Source organism: Nannospalax galili, unplaced genomic scaffold (assembly GCF_000622305.1).
Source record: "Nannospalax galili isolate Female #2095 unplaced genomic scaffold, S.galili_v1.0 scaffold140, whole genome shotgun sequence".
NCBI classification, from domain to species: Eukaryota; Metazoa; Chordata; class Mammalia; order Rodentia; family Spalacidae; genus Nannospalax; species Nannospalax galili.
In genome coordinates, this window is record NW_008352267.1 from 3032760 (window position 1) to 3053217 (window position 20458).

Here is a 20458-nt window from a genome sequence, read left to right on the forward strand (position 1 = left end):
ATGATATGTTTTATTAATATAAAATATGAACCAAAAGTTTGGCATGAAATATTGCTAAAATCATATATATATATATATATATATATCACATATATATATGTGATTAAAAGCTTTTTGTATGTGTTGTCTTACCACACAAATGCTGTAACAATATTCTTTTGCACATTGTGTTGTTGAAGGAGAAAGAAATGAAGGAGAGAGAGAGAGAGAGAGAGAGAAGCAGTCAACCCTTGCATTTATACTCCAAGTACTCAACCCTCTAGGGATAGAAACTGATTATCAAATAAGGTTTAATACTGTCCCTAGAGTATTAGAATATTTTGTAGTCATTAGAGTATGCTTTTCTTTACTATCAAAACATTACAGCACAGCTCCTCAAACTCTTGGCGTAATTCCCAAGATTTACTGAATTCCAAGGAGCAGTCAACCCTTGCATTTATACTCCAAGTACTCAACCCTCTAGGGATAGAAACTGATTATCAAATAAGGTTTAATACTGTCCCTAGAGTATTAGAATATTTTGTAGTCATTAGAGTATGCTTTTCTTTACTATCAAAACATTACAGCACAGCTCCTCAAACTCTTGGCGTAATTCCCAAGATTTACTGAATTCCAAGGATCTATCATTTTCTTCCCAAGAATTATAGTGACACTTATTCTTGAATTTGTTTTGTTCACTTAGTCTTTTCAACTCATTTCATAACTTCTAAATAAGTAAGTCCTACTATGTGAAGACCAGCCACACAGTTTTATGAGACTAAAGAAACAGGGGCAGACAGGTATAAGAAGAGTAGGAAGAGTGCCATTTATTGGCAAACTTAATGATAGAAGCGTGATTCTGGGCAGTCGCCAAGACCAGACGAATCATTGTAAATTGCATTAGAAAGAATACATATTCATAGTGTATGATAACTTAACTTTATCCTGGCCGGAATGGACCTGCTTTATTTTAAGATAATACTAAATAATCAGATGAATCTCAGGTATCAAAGTCCAGTTATAATGCCTTACAGCTGATTCTGTATAATAGATATTGTTGCTGGAAAACTATTTAGAAAAAAAATCTGAGCATGGCTACTCTGGGGCACTTAACAGTTCCTACAACTCCAAAACATTATAGTCATGTCAAACTGAATCCATATGCAACAACACGTCTTTTTTATCTTTGAATCAATCTACTACCTATCATCTATCATCTATCTATCTATCTATCTATCTATCTATCTATCTATCTATCTATCTATATCTATCACCTATCTATCTATCTATCATCTATCTATATTATATATCTATATATCATCTATCTATTATCTATCCAAAACTGTCTGGATTTTCATGCTCATAATTTGCAACATGACATACAAATATTCTCCTATGATCATAGAATCTTACTAGACCATCACCTCCTTCACTACTTTTATATAGTTCTTTACATTCAATAGACAAATGATTATAGATTGGCCTATCTAAATATATATCCCTCATAAGTAGACCATGCTATTAGTGGTAAGACTAGTTCTAGTGCTTAACACTACCCCTTCTGATGATTAATACCACGACTATCCAAACACACAGAATTGCTTTGAAAGTAATTCATTTTTTACCACCTTTATATTATGTTTCTATAGCAAAAATCTCAGCATACATTTACCAGAGTCTGTTCTTTCTCATGCACTTAATTGCAATTATCATAATATTGGCAATTATTATTACATAAAGGTTAAAAGTTACATTAAATATTAATGAAGCCAAGTAAAGATTTGGCTAGCATCACTATCACTAATTTCTGCCTTAGGAGGTATTCCTCTCTTAATATCTGATTGCTATTGAAAATTAGCTGAACATATTACATTACATAATTAATATCAAGTTTATTTTTCTGTTGGGAAAGATGCATGCTTCGAAGTTAGACTCGCAGTTATTTTCCTTTAATTCCTTTGAATATATGTCTGGTGATTTCCCAGTGTTCCTAAGACTTTTAGCTAATGCGTTTTAATAAGTGATCTCCATTATTCTGATACTACCTGAGCTAATTGTGTACTACAAAGATTCCTAAGACTTGATAAGCTGGAGACGGAATTTGTTTCCTCTGCCTTCTTTTCATATGGCAGAAATTTTCACAGGCATTTTTCCTTGCATGAGTAGAACTAATATTTACTTTATGAGAGTGAAGAACATTTACTAGGACTCCACATATGGATTATTTCTAGATATAAACATTAAGGTCTAATGGACTTGAGTCCTCTGTAAATTGACTATACTCATTCATAGGCCAGTATGCAATATTAAATTTTTATTTAGCATTATTATGTTACTGCAGAGTATAAGATTTCAATACAGAGAGCAAGAAGGATATATATTTACATCATTTCCTTTAGGCTACATTTAATACATCTATAGCTAGTACTTTTTCAGGTCATTTGTGTTAGTATTTTTGGCAGTAAAAAAGAAAATCATTTCCAAATATTCAGGAGCTTACAAGTTTACATCATTCTTTATGTTGAGCTTTACAACAAGATGTTATTTTTCAGACATGTGAAAAGCTCCATCAACAGACAGAAGAGTGCTTCTGTTAAAACAGAGGCCTGTGACATCATCTCCTCTGAGAAGATTCTCGGGATAATTCCAGAAGTCTGCTTTGCTGCACTGCCAGTCCCCTAGGCACTTCTCAATCCAATCAGGATGCAGGGCAGGATTAAATACCAAAGTGATATGGAAAAGCAGCATATCCAAGGCATTTCATCTGCTTCCCAGTATGTGAAAACAGTCCATCTTTTCCTTTTCTTTTTTGCCTTCCTCCATCCTTATCTCCCTCTGTCCTTCCTCCTTTCTTTTCCTTTTCCTTCTCCTTCCTTCTCTCTTTCTTTCCTTCTCCATTTCTTCTCTCTCTCTCTCTCTCTCTCTCTCTCTCTCTCTCTCTCTCAGAAGTTAAACCTAGGAACAGCACATGCCGTGTAGATTTCTTTACCACTGAGCTTAATCCTCAATCCTGTTGTAACTTAAAAAAAAATTTATTTATTATTGTTTATTTTCTGTGTATGCATGTATTGCCTGCATGTAGGTAAGTGTACCCATGTTGTACAATGTCCGTGGAGGACTGAGGAGACTGTCAGATCCCCTGGAATAGGAGTTACGGACAGTTGTTAGCTGCCATGTGGGTGCTGGGATTCGAACCTGGGTTTCCTGCAAGAACAGTCAGTGTTCTTAACCACTGAGCCATCTCTTCAGCCCTGTTGTAACTTTTTAATCTGATTTTATCTCAATTTAGTTTGTAAACCCATTTATTTTTTAGAAGTTAGTGAATTCGGACTGTTTCTTTCAGTTTATATTTATGGTTACTCCATAGTGTCATAATCTTTTCAGTACTTGAAAACCATAACAAAATTGAAATTTAAAGTTTCAGAACTTCTGTACCTAAGGCTTATGGGTTCTTTAAATTTTTCTGTTCTACTTAGAATGCCATAAACTAATTTAACATCACCTGGAGATTTTCATGCTTTTCATTATACTAGACAGTCTACACCACATAGTTTCTCAGGTAGTTTTCTGATCTTATATAGCTATGCCTTTTGAAATTCCAGGGCCCACTAGCAAATTTATTTAACAATTACTTATATTTTATATGATCTATACCTCCTTTCTCTGGGGTCTTGCTCATATACCAATTTCCAGTACAAAATTGGGCATAAATCACACACACACACACACACACACACACACACACACACACACACACACACGTGGGTGCGCACTTATGAATTGGGGAACCAAACATGCCACTGTGTATCTGTGGAGGTCAGTGGACAAGCTTGAGTGTCTGCCCTTACATTCCAACTTGTTTGAAGGAGGGTCTCTCTTGTTCACTGCTGTTTGAGCCAGGCTAGCTAGCCAACAAGCTTCTGGTGACACTATGGCTGTGCCCTCCCATCTCTTGGTAGTGAGTACAAAATTGGACATAAATCACACTTTCTTTCTCTTGGCCTTTGCATCTTTCTCCTTCCAGCAAAGTAAGGGAAAATGATAATGCCAGTTAGCTATTTGACTGCCAAAAATATTACTTGCACAAATCATACACTTCATTTGAGAATAACAATTTAATTCAAAATACAGGCTTTGTTATAACAGGGAACACATAAAAAATTACTCAGGTTAATGTGTATATGTTTATTATTTCTACATAATGAATAATATGGTCACAATTTCACTCTAAATATATCCTTATTTGAACAATAAATTTTATGGGTGCATTATCTATTGAATATATATTATCTAATTCAAAGCTAGAATTATCCTTTAGTTCCTGTTTCTTTGTTTCCGTTTAGGATTTAGTTTTAAATATAAATTCTTGTTTCCCAAGAATTTTCTTTCTTAAATGTGATACTCTTATTTTTCTCACATTGTTTTGTCAGTGACTAGAACTTGGAAATTGATACTTTAGGTTAGGGAGATGGCTCAGTGGATGATGTCCTGAGTTTGGATCTTCAGAGCCTCCTTAGACCCGGATGCAGCTGTATCGACATCTACAATTCCAGTGTTCCCCTCTGTACAAAATTACCTTCTTAAAAGTTCCTAGAAAAGATTTTGCTAGTTCAAAACATGTTTGCATATTATAATTAAATAAATTTTACCAAGTAATATTCCACAATTTTTAAAGAATTGCTTCCTCCTTCAGTCATGCAGAAGGCAGATATTTCATTTTTCTGTCTAGCAGTTACAATTTTATTTGTATAACTTGCCAACTCCTTAAATATGCACAGTATCACACTCAGATGCAGGTGAATTTTAGATAAGAGCTCTTGAATATGAGTGAATGCCATCATTCTATTGTATCTTTATATACTTTTTTTTAATCCCAGTATGAATGGTCATTATAAGCACCATCTCATAATGTATTATGTTCAGATAGGATATTACTGAAATAAATAATGTTAATACCGTAAGAAAATTCACAATTGGGCGTAGTGGTACATGCCTTTAATCCCAGCACTCTGGAGGCAGAAGCAGATGGATCGCTGTGAGTTCAAGGCTGGCCTGGTCTACATAGAAAATTCCAGGGCTACAGGGAGACCCTGTCTCGAAAACAAAAGCAAAACCAAAAATGAAAAACAAACAAACAAACATAAGAAAATTCATCTTTTATGAAAATGCCTCTATTGAAATTTTTACCATTTTCTCTACCAACTTTCATTTTCTGACTGGATGGGTCATATAAATATATTGTATAGGCTTTACAGATGAAAATCTTTATTCTAAATAGTTCAAAATTTATAGCAAAAAAAATGTCCATGCTTTTATATACTGCAGTTACCAAAGTTTATTTGAATTACGCTAGCATAAGTTAATGTAAGTCAATGACGATAATGTGGAACATCAATGACATATTGAGATTCATTGTTAATACTGGTTATTGTTTTCCACTATATTTGTCTGCATAATTATTTGCAGGACCTGAGAGGCATGGTAGTGGGAGTGGGACATGACTGCTAAGTCAGAAACAGGAGGTGGCCTTCTCACTTTTCACTGGATCAGTCAAGATGCAGAAACTGGGGCCAGGAGCAATTCAGGGTTATGACATTTGTGGCCTGTTCACCAGTGATCCCTTTCCTACAGCTAGTTTCCACCTTCAAAGCTTCCACAACTGTCCCAAACACCAGCAGCTAGGAATCAAATGTCAAACACATTAGTCTGCGGAGGGTATTTTCCATCTAAAACTTAACATTTGATCCCTGGCCTCCACTGGTTCGTAACTATCTCATAATGTGAAATGTGTTCAGTCCAGCTTCAAAAGTTTTCATAATCTTATAGTTACAACACGGTTCAAAGCGCCACGGTTTTCCGAGGCTCTGTGCAATGATTTAGCTGGGACTCTGTAAAATAAAAAACAATTATACCCTTCCAACATATAACAGCAACAGTAAACATTCCTATACCCAAAGAGAGGCATGAGAAGATAGCAAGGACAGATTGTACCTAAATTTGGCAGAACACTAGCAAGACAAGTATCAAACCTATAACTATATCTGGCACTCTCTCCGCTCTAGTGGGATGGGAAAAGCCTGCCTTTACAGCTCTGCTGTCTGCAGTGCAAAGAGCAGTATCCCTTTTGAGAAAGCCCCACTCCGTATTGACATATTTTTTCAGTGACCATCACATGTTTATGACATCTCCAATATCTTAGATTCTTCCATCCAACTTAGGCTTCACCATCACCTCTTTAGGTACAGCTCACTCAAGAGAATCCACACAAGGAATCCAACCCTGCTAGATGTTGCTTGGCCTCGGTGCCTTTGTAGAATCATGGCACAAGCTTCAACAACTTCCTTATTCATGTACCTGACAGGCCTACAAAGCCATCAGCACACATATGATGCCATAATCTACTGTCAACTCAAGATGCAGCCTTGCCCCCTTGGAAGTTGACTGCAGCAGCCTCCAAGTGCCTACTTGGACAAGCAGGAGAAAACATTTCCCCAGGTGCCCCTGTTCCAGGAGGATGCCCTGATATTTTCCTTTGTTGAAGCATGCTTCTTTCAAATAAATTTGCATTTGGACCATTTGATGGTTGGGGTATTCCCTTTAAGTCATCCCACTTGATTTTCCCAGTGCAGAGTTCCATATTTCTCTTTGGTTTTAACAGTCAACACCACATTTTTAGTCACTTTAAACTTGCTCATTCTACTTTCTTCATGAAGTTACACATTTTACACATCTTTCTACAATAAGTTCTGTTTTGAATTCTAATGATAAACCTTACTAAGTGTAGTGAGCAATCACCATTCCACAGCTTGAATTTTATGCTGTTTTTAATTGCCTCTACCAAGTTAATTGATCCATTTATTTTTTAATTATCCCTATGCAGATTTTCACCATCAGGGCAGAATGCTGCCAGGTATTTTCCCAGAATGCAACAGGAATGGCCCTTGGTCCCATTCCCAGTAGAGTCTCTATTCCCTTCTGAAACTTCATCAGTGCAGTTTTTACTGTTCAGATAAAGAATTCTATGGTTTCTTTATACCACAAGTATTAAAACTCTTCCACACATTAGTTCTAAAGGAACACAAGTAAGGATTAGGTTTACCAAAGCGAGGGCCCCAATCTCAGTAGAATTTTCTTTATTTTCCTTTTGGTTTTCGTTTTATTTTATTTTTAGTTATTCTTTGTTTTTGAGACAGGGCTTCAAGCTGTATCCCAGGATGTCACAGAGCTCACTCTTTTGTCCAGACTGTCCTCAAACTGATGACAATCATACCTCAGCCTCCCAAGTGCTAGAATTATAGGAATGTATCACCTTTTCGGTACGGTTTTATAAGTTAATTTTTCTAATTTCTGTGACCAAATTTATCTCATAACAGTTTAAAGGAATTAGCATTGATTGGGTTTGTGATATGAGATGGAATCACCTTGGTAGGACTGGGTCACAGCTGGGCTAGAGGTGCACGAGGTGGCTTACTCATCTCTTACAGGATTAGGAAGTAGAGAAAGAATGGGGTGTGAAGTTTGTTTAAATTATGACCAGTAAAAACCATTCCCAGATATCCAACTGCTCACAACCAGGTCATATCTCTTAGTGGTGATGCAACATCCAAAAAACAAGTATTCAATACCTCAGGTATTGAAACCAAGTATTCAAACATGAGCCTGTAGGGGAAATTTTGCATTCATATTGAATAACTTATATTTCCTATTAAGAGGAGGTATAGGCTTTCATGGGACAAGGGATGGGAGACAGAATGCAGTGATGTAAATAGGGAAAAGAAAAATGTGACAGCAAGAGTTAAATGAAGCCAGGAATGGTGGTGCACACCTTTAATCCCTGTACTCTGGAGGCAGAGGCAGGCGGATCTCTGTGAGTTTAGGCCATCCTGGTCTACATAGCAAGTTCCAGGCCAGCTGGGGCTACAGGAAGACCCTATCTCAAAAAGACCAAAAAAAAAAACCCAACAAAAACAAAAACAAAAAAAAGGAGCTTAGTGGAGTGGGAAATGGTAAAGCATGATGGAGGAGGGAGGATGGGGAGAGAAAACTAACACCAAATGCCATTAGAAGAAGTTATATGGAAACTTACTGCTTTAGAGCTTCATAAAATATACATATATGCATATGTTACAAGACTTTAAACAGAATTATACTATAACAGCAGAAAATACCCTTACAAGATACCACAGGTTAGCAAATAAAAAACCCAGAGCCAGGAATTATTTACCTCTTTGGAGAGTGGGGTCTTGTAAACCTCCAAAATATTTCTACCTATTATCACTACTATTGGTTACCCTCCAGAACTTGACAGTAAGAACTTACGGCCTAAGAAAATACAAACTTGAGTCATAGAACATGGAAAATGTCAGCTGGTACTGACCTTGAAGCTGCATCCCTATTGGCAAGGTTTCACAATGCTGGTAGGTGCTATCTATGTTGACTACTAGAAGAGAAGAGCAATGGTCAATCTTATCCAGCTGTGATCCCTGAGCTCACCAATAATGACTGGCCTAGCAAAGGTACAATAGTGACATGAATATTATGAGAGTAACTAAACACTTTCTGATTGAACTTAAGGTCCAGATCACAAGATGGAACCCATACCTGGCACCAATATTAGGGTCAAGAACCTGTGGCTAAATAGGCCATAGACCTCAGAGAACTGATGTTTTCTGCTAATGGACATATTATTAAAGTGACTCCTAATGACATCATTTGAACTATAACGCTCCTTTAATGCTCTGTTTTTGGGAAATCTCACTGAAATCTCTGATGATAGTGTCTCCACATTGAATTCTCCAAGGAAACTGTATTGTTCATATATGACTAACAGATTTATAAAAATGTTTCAAATTAAACTGCCAGTTCTCCATAAAAATTTTCTACATATTCAGAGTGAGGGGTTGATCTATGCATAACTCCATATTAGCAGTTTTTTACTATTTAGGTTTTGGTCTCTTGCATAGGGACAAATATTCCCTTTCTCCTTCCTTCCTTCCTTCCTTCCTTCCTTCCTTCCTTCCTTCCTTTCTTCCTTCCTTCCTTCTCATCCATTCTTTCTCTCTTTCTTTCTTCCTTCCTTCCTTTCTTCCTTCCTTCCTTCCTTCCTTCCTTCCTCCCTCCCTTCTCTTTCCCATTTTTCTCCCTACTTTCCTCCCTTCCTTCTTTTCTTCTCTTTTAATATATCCAATGCTATCTATGAAACACTATGATAAATCTTTGAGTAATAAAAATTTTTTTTGGTCTTTTTGAGACAGGGTCTCCCTGTAGCCCCAGCTATCCTGGAACTCACTATGTAGACTGGGCTGGCCTTGAACTCACAGAGATCCGCCTGCCTCTGCCTCCCTAGTGCTGGGATTAAAGGTGTGAGCCACCATGCCCAGAGAGTAATAAAATATTTTTAAAAATTAATTTCAATATTGCAGACACTTAAAAACTAGAGTTTATTTTCACTTATTTGGATTGCAAAACTCAATGGAATTTTTATTTATAAAACATCTCTGTGGGGCCTTCAAGGTGGCTCGTTAGCTAAAGGTGCTTGCTGCCAAGTCTGACCACTTCAGCTTAGTATCTGAGACCCACATGGTGAAAGGAATTGACTCCTGCAAATTTTATTCTGACCTCCATATGTGCAACATACAAACAGGGACACAGACACACAAACACATGCTAAATAAATAAAATTTTAATTAATGAAACAATATTTTATAAAATAAGTATTTAAGGGCTGGAGAGATGGCTCAACATTTAAGAGCACTAACTGCTCTTACAGAGGGAACCACATGGTAGCTAACAACTGTCCATAACTCCAGTTCCAGGGGATCTGACACCATCTTCTGACTTCTACTGGCATTGTGTGACATGGGTACACTAATACACATGCAAGCAATACGCTCATATACTTAAAAAATGAATAAAAAGTTTTTTTTTAAGTCCCTAATTTATGGGGCTGTAGAGATGGCTGAGTGGTTAAGAGCACTGACTGCTCTTGCAGAAGACCTGGGTTTAATTTCCAGTACCCACATGCTGGTGACTATGAACCATCCTTATCTCCAGTTCCAGGGAATTCCAAAGCCCTCTTCTGACCTCCGAGGCATTGCATGACACGGGTCCACTCACATACATGCAGGCAATACACTCAAAAATATTAAATAAAAATAAGATATAAAATATTTAAAATCCCTATTTTACTTAAACTTCCATAAAGATTTTTCTTGTATTTTTGTCATAGAACTTTAGTTCATATCATTTTTAATTAAGTTTAACTTATTTTTCTTTTCCTTTTTGCTGGAAAAAGGATTTGAGCAATGTGTATATTTTAATAGAAGACCCTTTGAGTATTAACTTCATTTTTTATTTATTCTTATTTTATGTGTATTTGTGTTTTGCCTCCATGTATATAAGTGCACCCATGTTGGAGGCTGAAGAGGACTTTGGATCCTCAGCTATGGGTGAGACTTCATGCCTACCTCCTCCATACATGGAGAAATTTTTTTCAGCCTTAGGTTTGCTGCATGCTGTAGCCTTGTGCATGCTTTCACAAGGACTCTGGGTTCATATGTGCAACCATCTTGATGTGTCCAGAAAAGTTTGGTTGTATTCATCTCTCTCCTGACTCTTACAATTTTTCCATTCTGGGTTCTGTAAGGCTTTGCAGGGAAGATTGTAGTGTAGATATTCAATAGGTTTTTATTCTCTGTATGTTGACCAGTGTGGGTCTCTCTTTTTTTTTTTTTTTTTGTAACTATGTATGAGCATTTTGTCTGTATACATCTAAGTGTACCCGTGTCATGCAAAGCCCCCTGAGGTCAGAAGAGGGTGTCAGATCCCCTGAAACTGGAGTTATAGATGGTTGTTAGCTGCCCTGTGGGTGCTGGGAATCAAAGCCAGGTCCTCTGCAAGGGCAGCAAGTCCTTTTAACCACTGGGCAATCCCTCCAGCCCCAGGGGTCTCTGTTTTAATAGCCATCTGTTGGAAAAAAAAAATAAAAGCCTCTGAGGACAGTTGAGACATGTACTAATATATGGTATAAAGATAAGGCATTAGGAGCCACTTTAATAATATATTCATTTAGCAGAAATATTTAGTAAGTTCTCCTCAAATGTCTATGACCTATCTAACCACAAGGTCTTAGCTTTAATAATGGTGCCAGATATGGGTTCCATCTTGGGAAGGGGGCATTAGGTCCAATCATAAGGTGTTTGGTTACTCTCATAATATTCATAGCATTATTGTGCCAGTGGGCATATCTTACCATCTCACTATCAACTCAACTTTTTAAAAATAATTGTTTATTTAGAGTTATAATTGGAGATGAGAGTACCGAGAGATTCTGTGACAAATCACCTAAAAGTAAGTTATTTTCTTCTAACATGTGTACAAGCAATCTGATTCTAATGACTCTCAACCTCAGTTACCTATACCACAATAGTAATTCCTTGCTATTACTGGTGTCCTGGCCACCAACAGTGATGGAAGCACCTCACAAATGAAATCAAGCGACCATAAGCCAAAATCCTCTAAGCAGGTAACTGGCAGTGTTGCTGAGTGGCATTATTTCTATGTATCCTTTTTTAATCTCTAAGACTCATGTATTATACCTTTGGGGGATGTGGAGCCAATATGACAACTGAAATAAGATGCAGTTTCTATTAAGGAAAATGAAGCTCATGTTCTTGGGTGCCATTTCCTGCTCATTGCTCTCTTATCTGAGCCTCTGCAAGGCCATCTTACATTGTGTTAGAAAGTCAACCGAGTGCAGCAATTGAGTGGAACAGTAGATTCCACAGTCTTGTGCTTCTGATACAGCTATTTTGCTCTGAAGATAGTCAGCTGTAAAAATAACTTGTATTTGAAAGATCTGCAAAAGCAATGAGAATTTTTTCAACACTTTCTATGCTCTTAAAATTTAGCAGAGTCCTCCTTGAATTATCAAATATAAATCAAAGAATTACGCTCTTGGACATGATGTACTTTTGACAAACGTTCAGAAAGAAGAGCACATGTAGCTATATAAAAATACTACCTCATTAGCTAAACTCATCAATAGTTCTAAAAAGTTATCACAATGTCACAAGCAAAAAAGAATGTCAAGCAATTGATTTACACGTTTCCAAATTTTATTTATTTTATTGGCAAAAAACAAAAATGATTGCTCGATTAAAAAGAAATTAAATTTTCTACATGAGATATAATTTTAAACACATCTTTTGAAAGGATAGAAAGAGTAACTTTCAATTATGAATGAGATTTATACAGAAACCCTGGTGTATCAATTTGTTCAAAAGCAGATGGTCTGCTTTCAGTGCTTCTCAAAAATTTGGGAAGATGACAATAGTAGTTTACAAATAAAATGGGGGAAAAAGGGATAGCTCACTAATATTCTCTTTACTAAGATAAAGACTTTGACATTGGTGGATCTTTTGTCTAAAGACCCAATTGTTATTTTAATAGCTTGCTAATTTTGCTTTCCGTGAAGTCATTCCAGGGATTTATGTTCTGGGAAAATGTTGCTAATCATTCTTAATCTCTTCTTCCTCCCTGTTAGCTATGCCTTTTCATTTTGGTGAATCTATGACACATACATTAGGCATACATCTCACACAGCTCATTCTGCTCTGTGTTCCAGATTTTTCTGAGTATCTATGTCCTCTTTTGAAGATGAAGGCTATATAGTCCTTTTCTTTAACTCTTTCTTGTCAAAAACAGTGCTTTAAAAATAGCTCAAAATTTTAGGAATTTATTTGAGCTGTTTTTATATTGCTTAATCATTTCATCTGCAAAAACATATTTAGATAAAAGTCCCTTACAAAGTATGAAAATATCGGAGAATCAAAACCTGCATTATTTCTTTAGTGTTTGCATTCTATATCCAATATTCTCAATAGTCTCATTTGTGCCATATCGTGAAAAGATAAACTAATGAAAGCCAATACAATAAAAAATGCAAAGCACTTCAAACGAAGAATAACAAGCCTTGGTTCTAGCCTGGTATTTTAAAATGTTAAGAAAAACTGTAGCTAGTGAGTCAAGAGTCAAGTTCCTTTCTATTCATCATATCAAAGCACAAGGAACACAAAGCTTTTAGTGTGTTAGCTGAACAATACATTCTAACGGCACATAATTAAAATAATTTAATAAGAATTTATATTACAATGAGTTTCAACCTCATATAACATCATGGTAATGAGTTTCAGTTTCTTGATCACAGACGAGATAATTTTGATATTTTAATATATGGGGATATTTTTATTTAAATACATGCTTGCACAACAAGAAGTAAATGTTTTTATAACTGATGAAAATAGTAGGGTTAAGGGGATGGAGAGATGGCTCAGCAGTTAAGAACACTGGCTGTTCTTACAGAAGACCTGGGTTCGAATCCCAGCACCCACATGGCAGCTAATAACTGTCTGTAACTCCAATTCCAGGGGATCTGACAGCCTCTTTTGTCCTCTGCGGGTATTGCATGACATGGGTGCACTTACCCGCATACAGGCAATATACACATACACATAAAATTAATCAATAAAATATTTTAAAAATATTCTTAAAATAGTAGGGTTGATCATGTATGTTATCATCATTCAAGCAACTTTTAAAGATTCAATTGAACGTTTTAAATAAAAATGATGAAATATTTATGCCTTGAATTTATTTATATTGCTTTAAATTTTATTAAAAATATTACCAAAAGACTGTCTCTACTTATCTATACTTTTCTTTTGTGAGCAACCAATAAAACAAGCCTTATTTTGACCAGGCATGGTGGTACACAGCTTTAATTCCAGGACCTAGGAGTCAGAGGCAGGCAGATCTCTGTGAGATCAAGGCCAGTCTGGTGAGTTTCAGGTCTGCTGGAGCAACAAGGGAGACCCTGTCTCAAAAAGCCAAAACAAACAAACAAACACTAAGCCACATCTCAAAAGGAAATGTTTGGTAACAGGCTGGATGTGGTGGTGGCCTGTGTGTTTAATCTTAGCATTTGGGAGGCACAGGCAGGTTGTTTTCTGTGAGATCTAAGCTGGTGTGCATAGCAAGTCCAGGACACCTGTAGCTACAGGAAGATCCTATCTAAAACAATGTGGATATGTAAATAAAAAATTGTGGTCTAGGACAAATGCCTACTGAGGAAGGATGATGGACAGCTCCAATCCAGTTCATCTTGAATTATGTAGTCAGATTTTGTTTCTAAATAAGTAAGTTACTAAGTAGATGATAGAGACATGACAGATATACAGAGATAGAGATGATAGATGATAGATGATAGACTGATAGAGAGATAGACAGATAGACAGATAGATAGATAGATAGATAGATGATAGATAGATGATAGATGATAGATTGACAATTTGAATGAGAGAGAGAAGGAAGAAAGAAGAGACTAGAGAGAAGATGAGAGAAAAGAAAGACGAGAGGAGAGAGAAGAGGAAAGGGAGAATGGAGTCACCAGAAATCATTTTATTTATATAAAGAAACTATTTTCATGAACCAGAGTTCTAAAAAACTTATTTTGATTTTCAATAATGCATATATTAGCAATAGAATATAATGCAAAAAATAAAGCAAAAAGATTAAAAGCTTAATTTTAGGGTCCAGATTGTTATGCCAGATGTAAAATAAAGAATTCTCCTGATCAAATGAGATTTATATGAACTGAATGAGCAAATACAGAGTTCCATGTTTACATTGTATCTGGATTAATAGACAGAGAAAAATGAATTTCTTTAATTAAATGCCTGAATGAATATTTATTTATTTCTTATAACAAACATAACAAATGTGTATTTAGAAACTGTTTTCAGGCCAGTGAGATGGCTCATTGGGGAAAGGTGCTGGCTACTAAACTTGATGACATGAGGTCAATCTCCTGGACCCACAATGCGGGAGGAGAAAAGCACTTCTTGCAAGCTGTCCTCTTACTTAAACATATGTCTGTACATGCATGTGTACAAACACATGTGCGCCACAAATAAATTAATCAATTGACTTAAATTTAGTTCAAGGTATTAATTTGCAAAATTTCAAAAGTTAAACCAGCATCTTTTCATTAAAACTCTTTAGATTTACAGATTGCTGGCATTTCCTGTGATGTTTCATACATGCATACAGCCTGCACTAATGAAATGCAATTTCACTCTCAATTTTTTAATGGAAAAACACTAATGTTTAAGACACTATTTGCTTAAGATAACAAATATGATTAACATTTAAAACACCATATTATGTTACATTAGCATCCATATTTCATGTCATAGGTTATATAACTTTCTAAGTAGAGTTTCATTTCAGTCACTCAGGAAATAAGGACCACCATTGACAAATAAGGCCTCATTAAACTCAAATGCAAAGGAAAAGTCAATGGTTAGAATACATAACCTACAGAATGGGAAAAAATCCTGACAACTATAGATTCAACAGAGAATTTATGTGTAGAATATACGTTTCACTCAAAAAAGTAAAAATATCAAGAAAAAAAAAATCAAATACAAAAAACCAACAACGCAGTCAAAAGCTGTGCTGTCCTGGGGTGAACCTACTTTTATTTTGCTAAATGGACCTAATGTCAAATTACCTTCTAAATTTATGTCTCTCTCCACTTAGATTAGCACAGCTCTTAGAACTCATGTTTGGCAGTGGATGATAGTTAACACAGACACTCCCAACTGATCTAACCTGTGCCTCAGCCCTTGCCTCCAGGTTCCTAACTTGGGCTCCCTTAATGATGAGTGACTATGGATAATGTAGTACTATACACAATAGAGTATTTTTCAACTGTAAAGAAAAATAAAATTATGAAATTTGCATTTAAAAGGATGGAACTAGAAAAACTGATGGCACATGCTCTGTGTCCTATGTCTTCTGGCTTTGCATCTTTGTATCCACGTGTTTAAATTGGAGTATCTACAGAATCCAGGAAGTAGAAAGAAGTCATTTGTTAGGGGTTGTGGAATGTAAGTGAATTAAGAGTAGAAAGGGGAAAGACTGGATGTGGAAAGGTTTAATTAAGCAGGGGTGATGGTGAAAAATGAGGACTTCAAATTGGTGAGGCTGAGGTTTAACCAAAATGAAGACTGAATGACAAAGTATAGTTTTTGGTAAGCCAATAAAAAAAACAAAAGTTTTATTATTTTTTAAAAGCATTTTAGCTGGGCATATTGGTGCACACCTTTAATCCCAGCACTCAGGGGGGAGAGGCTGGTGGATCTCTGTGAGGTCAAGGCTAGCTTGGTCTCCATAGTGAGTTTCAGGCCAGGAAGGGCTACAGAGGGACCCTGCCTCAAAAAAGTCATTTGAAAGGAGATATAGTGTATGATCAGAAAATGTGCTTAGCATCCATGCGTTATTAAACAGAAATCCCACTACCATATTAAGGATATCTTATGAATTTGGGGGACAGGGAGTTGACAAAAGTGCTCAAATCAGTACATGATATTGCGATTTCTCTTGGTAGCCCATGATAAAGAAATGATAAAACGCTATAAACATATTACAGAAGACACTCTACACCTTGCTTTCAAGAGCTAGATAAAAAAAAACCAAGCTGGAATTGAATTGGAAGCTTCCACCCAGCTGGGTAGCTTTTATAATTCCAGAAGGCCCTATGTAGGCTACTAGGGGACAAAAATAATCAGCAGTCTTATCCAGAACTGAACCCTATTAACTACAATACTAACCTACTGGTCCAGTAGTGTCACAATTGTGATGGGGCAACCAATCCCTCTTTCATTTGATTTGATACCTGCTCCATGAGAGGGAATTAGTACCTGGAACTGTAAACTTAAAAAAAAATCTGTGGCTGGAGAAGTCATGCACTCTAGGAGAGAACTTACTAATGTATTTAACTAAGCTGCCATAGTCTCAAATTGTCTACTAAATATTTATGTATATACCTGTAGACAAAGGTTCTTTTCTGCCTTTAATCAGAAAAATGTTTCTGTGCCATGTGTGAGTCATGATCTCGGAAAGCGCTTAGAATAGAATAAGAGATAGTTGAGTGTTCAGCCCTAAACAAGACATTAATACCACCCCCTCTAAGCCTGAGGGAATAATGCAGAAGAGGGGACAGAAAGAATGTAAGGAATTAGGGCTGTGAAATGCTGTCATCTGTTCATGACAGTCATTGCAATCACAAACTCACAACAGCTGGCGTTCCTTGCTCTAGGCCTGTACAAGACTGGGCCTGTTGACAGCCAATTATGGATAGGGGAGTAGCTTTCGTGGCCCTGCTCCTCCATGCTAAATTACTGGCTACTGATGAGTTCTCCACACAGACAGCCCTTTTTTTTTTAAACTCAGTAGATTACAAAACAAAACAAAAAGATATGAAATGATGGGAAATGCTCTGTTGGTGGAGGAGTTGACGGGGTGAGAGGTGACAGTAATTAGAATGTGTCTCTACATGTGTAGAATTGTCAAAGAATGAATTTAATTAATTAAATTACTTCTAAAAGTTGGTAACAGTATTTAGTATGGATTAGACTTGTCACAAAAATTATTACTAGCAATGTGTTCTTAACAAAAATGTAAAATAAATAACAATACTTCATGTAAAAAAATTATATATTTCTTGGAATTATTTACTCCAAAATGTCTGCTGATTGTTGCAATATAATTGTTTTAAAATTTTCCAACATTATTACTGCATGCTATGTTTTACTAACGTATCTACATATTTTGCAAATCTGTTTTTCAAAGCAAAAGTTTCATACCACTGCTTACATAAATTGTTTCATAACTTTGCATCATATATTTCATATAAAGATATATTAGCCTTGCAAACTATAGAGGCAGAAAAACAAACTTATGTTGTATGTTTCATGTATGTTGTATGTTTTAGGATGTGCTTAGAGGCTGTATGTGAGCAGGCATTGTAGAAATGGAGCATACAATTTAAGATTATTGGCAAGATGACCGAAGCTTGTGTAGGTGTTTCTGCTTAAGAAATATCAGTGTTATTTGTAGTTATTTGTAACACTGAATGAAGATTAAATTTGTTTATATCACAGATTTTTCAGACCATTTCATAAAGACTCACTTGCATAGCATGAAAGAACTGTCAAACCAAATGTGAAACATATTCTAATTTTTTGAAACCACTTCAAAATTTCATAAAACTCTGATTTTATGTAAGTTTGGATCAGAATTAACTTTAGAGTCAGTATGAGGCTAAATGTAGCATTCAGATTATTATAAATGTAAGGAAATTAATGCATATTTTAACCTGATTTTCTGTGGAAGCCTTATTTTGAAAAAAATCTCTCAGGCTCATTTCAATTCAGGTTGCCTTTTCTTTGTAACTTAGTAACATCTGTCAGTAGGGACTCCCCAGGGAAGATAAGTAGCTCCCCAAATCCTGAATCACTCACCCAAGTAACAGGTGGATGCAGGTGGCAATGTCCTCCAAAGTGGGATTAAATTGCATCGGCTGTAGCAAGCTGTTTCCATGCCTCTATTCTCTCATAACAGAGTTGATCATTCAAATTTGCATTGGCCTGCCTCAAAGAATGCCCTGCCAGCCTATTGGCCTTTTCTCTTGGAATCTACAACCTGCCAGCTTACACCAAACACCCTTGTTCTCATAGTCATGACACTGTTTGGAAATATTGGAATCAGGATATATAGTTACACACATCCATATATGAAAACATTTACAATTACTCTCATTCTGTATGATTTTGATGTTTTCAAGAGTACTTCTCCAACTATTATTCAAATATAAAATTGCCAAGACCCTGAGCATAATAGTTACAATTGAACCCATATTTAATGAATCTTCCCTGGGCCTCATAAATATATCTTCAGAAGAAAGAAAATGACTCTAAATTATCTTTCTTGCATTCAGGACCAGATTTGGAATTTACTTTTGTCATTTTGGAAGCCTTTGAAACTTTCTATCATCCATCCTTGAAATAAATACGTAACATATGCCATGGAGATTTTTTTGGTCCTCTTTTAAGACAGATGTGGAATACCTTGAGGTAGAAACATATTATCAACACTTGGCCACCTTCCTAACCACTTTCTGGTTTTCTTGGTGTCTTTTCTTCCTCCTGCTCTCATCGTTTTATTGATACTAGGAGGCCATGTGATGTAAATTTAAGAGTTCTTAATTTGGCCAAGCTTTGCAGACAGACTTCTACCTTGAGGAGCTGCAGTTCAGGAGTCAGGTACCCTAGGCAGTTGTGCTCATTACTGTCTTCATTCCTAGCCCCATGGTCTTCATTCTCAAGTCTCTTTGTGTTTAAGTTATATTTAGAGAAATTATTTCTGCATAAATTCATGATATAAAAAGTGGTGTTAAAAATTTTAATGAAGTATGAAATGATCTAATCAAGTAAATAACCCACTCAGTCATGAAGTTTTACCAACTACTACCCATGATAGCTTTGTCCTCTTGTAGCCATGTGTGTATCACATCAGAGAGCAGATCTCAAAACAAAAGGAACAAGCAAGAACAAAGATATTTGTTTCATCTAACTGATATTTTCACTTTTGGATTATCCCTTGATAATATCTGTCAACTAAGATATTTAAGATAAATTAAGAAACAATGGGTATTCTGTGTTATTGGCAAAATACAATATTCTAAACAACCAAATATTCCTCTACACTAAATTACAGAACTAAGAAGTAACTGATCATTGCCTTATCATAAAAGAATTCACATTCATTTGAAGGATTTTGAAAATATACAGAAAATGTATATAAAATAACATACAGTGAAATAAATATGATATATATAGTGAAAAATATATAGTGAGAATGTAGTGAAGTTCCATCCAAACTGTAACTGTCACTCTACACTCTGGTTCAAAGTGTTCAATGAATGATAATCCCACACATGTTAGAGTACAAAGACCTTCTTGTCTTTTGAAAAACACAGGGATATTCTGAACAAATGCTAGAGGTACTGGAAGTGTCAGAATGATCAAAAAGCCAATTCTAATTCTGGTGACCAAGACCAGTTGAAGACATATGAGCAGGTGAGAATGGGCTTCCTGAGAAACAAGGATTCCAGCATGACGAGAAATTGGTCTGCTGCAGAATTTGACACCTGAATGAAAGAAAAGCAAAAGCATATTCCAATTAACCTCTGTGCCAGAAACATTGAGTTCACCTTAAAACATGTGATGAATCTTTTGGGCACAGGGGATGAAGACAGTGCCATAGCAGACTTAATGTAAAAGTGTTTATATAATACATTCTGAGCAGCACACAATGCAAACTTTTGTTACATGCATACCATATAGTTTAATTATATTTTGGAGGTATATTTTTCTGTAAATATTAAATGGGTACAGTTTTAAGAAATAAAACTATTTTTTTCTAAATTTGGTATGTTTATTTTTTTATATATGAAGTCAATAACTATAAAACTCTAATAAAGTACAATGACTAGAATGGAGACTATTTATGAGGTCATAAACTTTATTTCTCCTAGGGAAGATTATTTAGATATAGATTTATATTTCTTTGATAA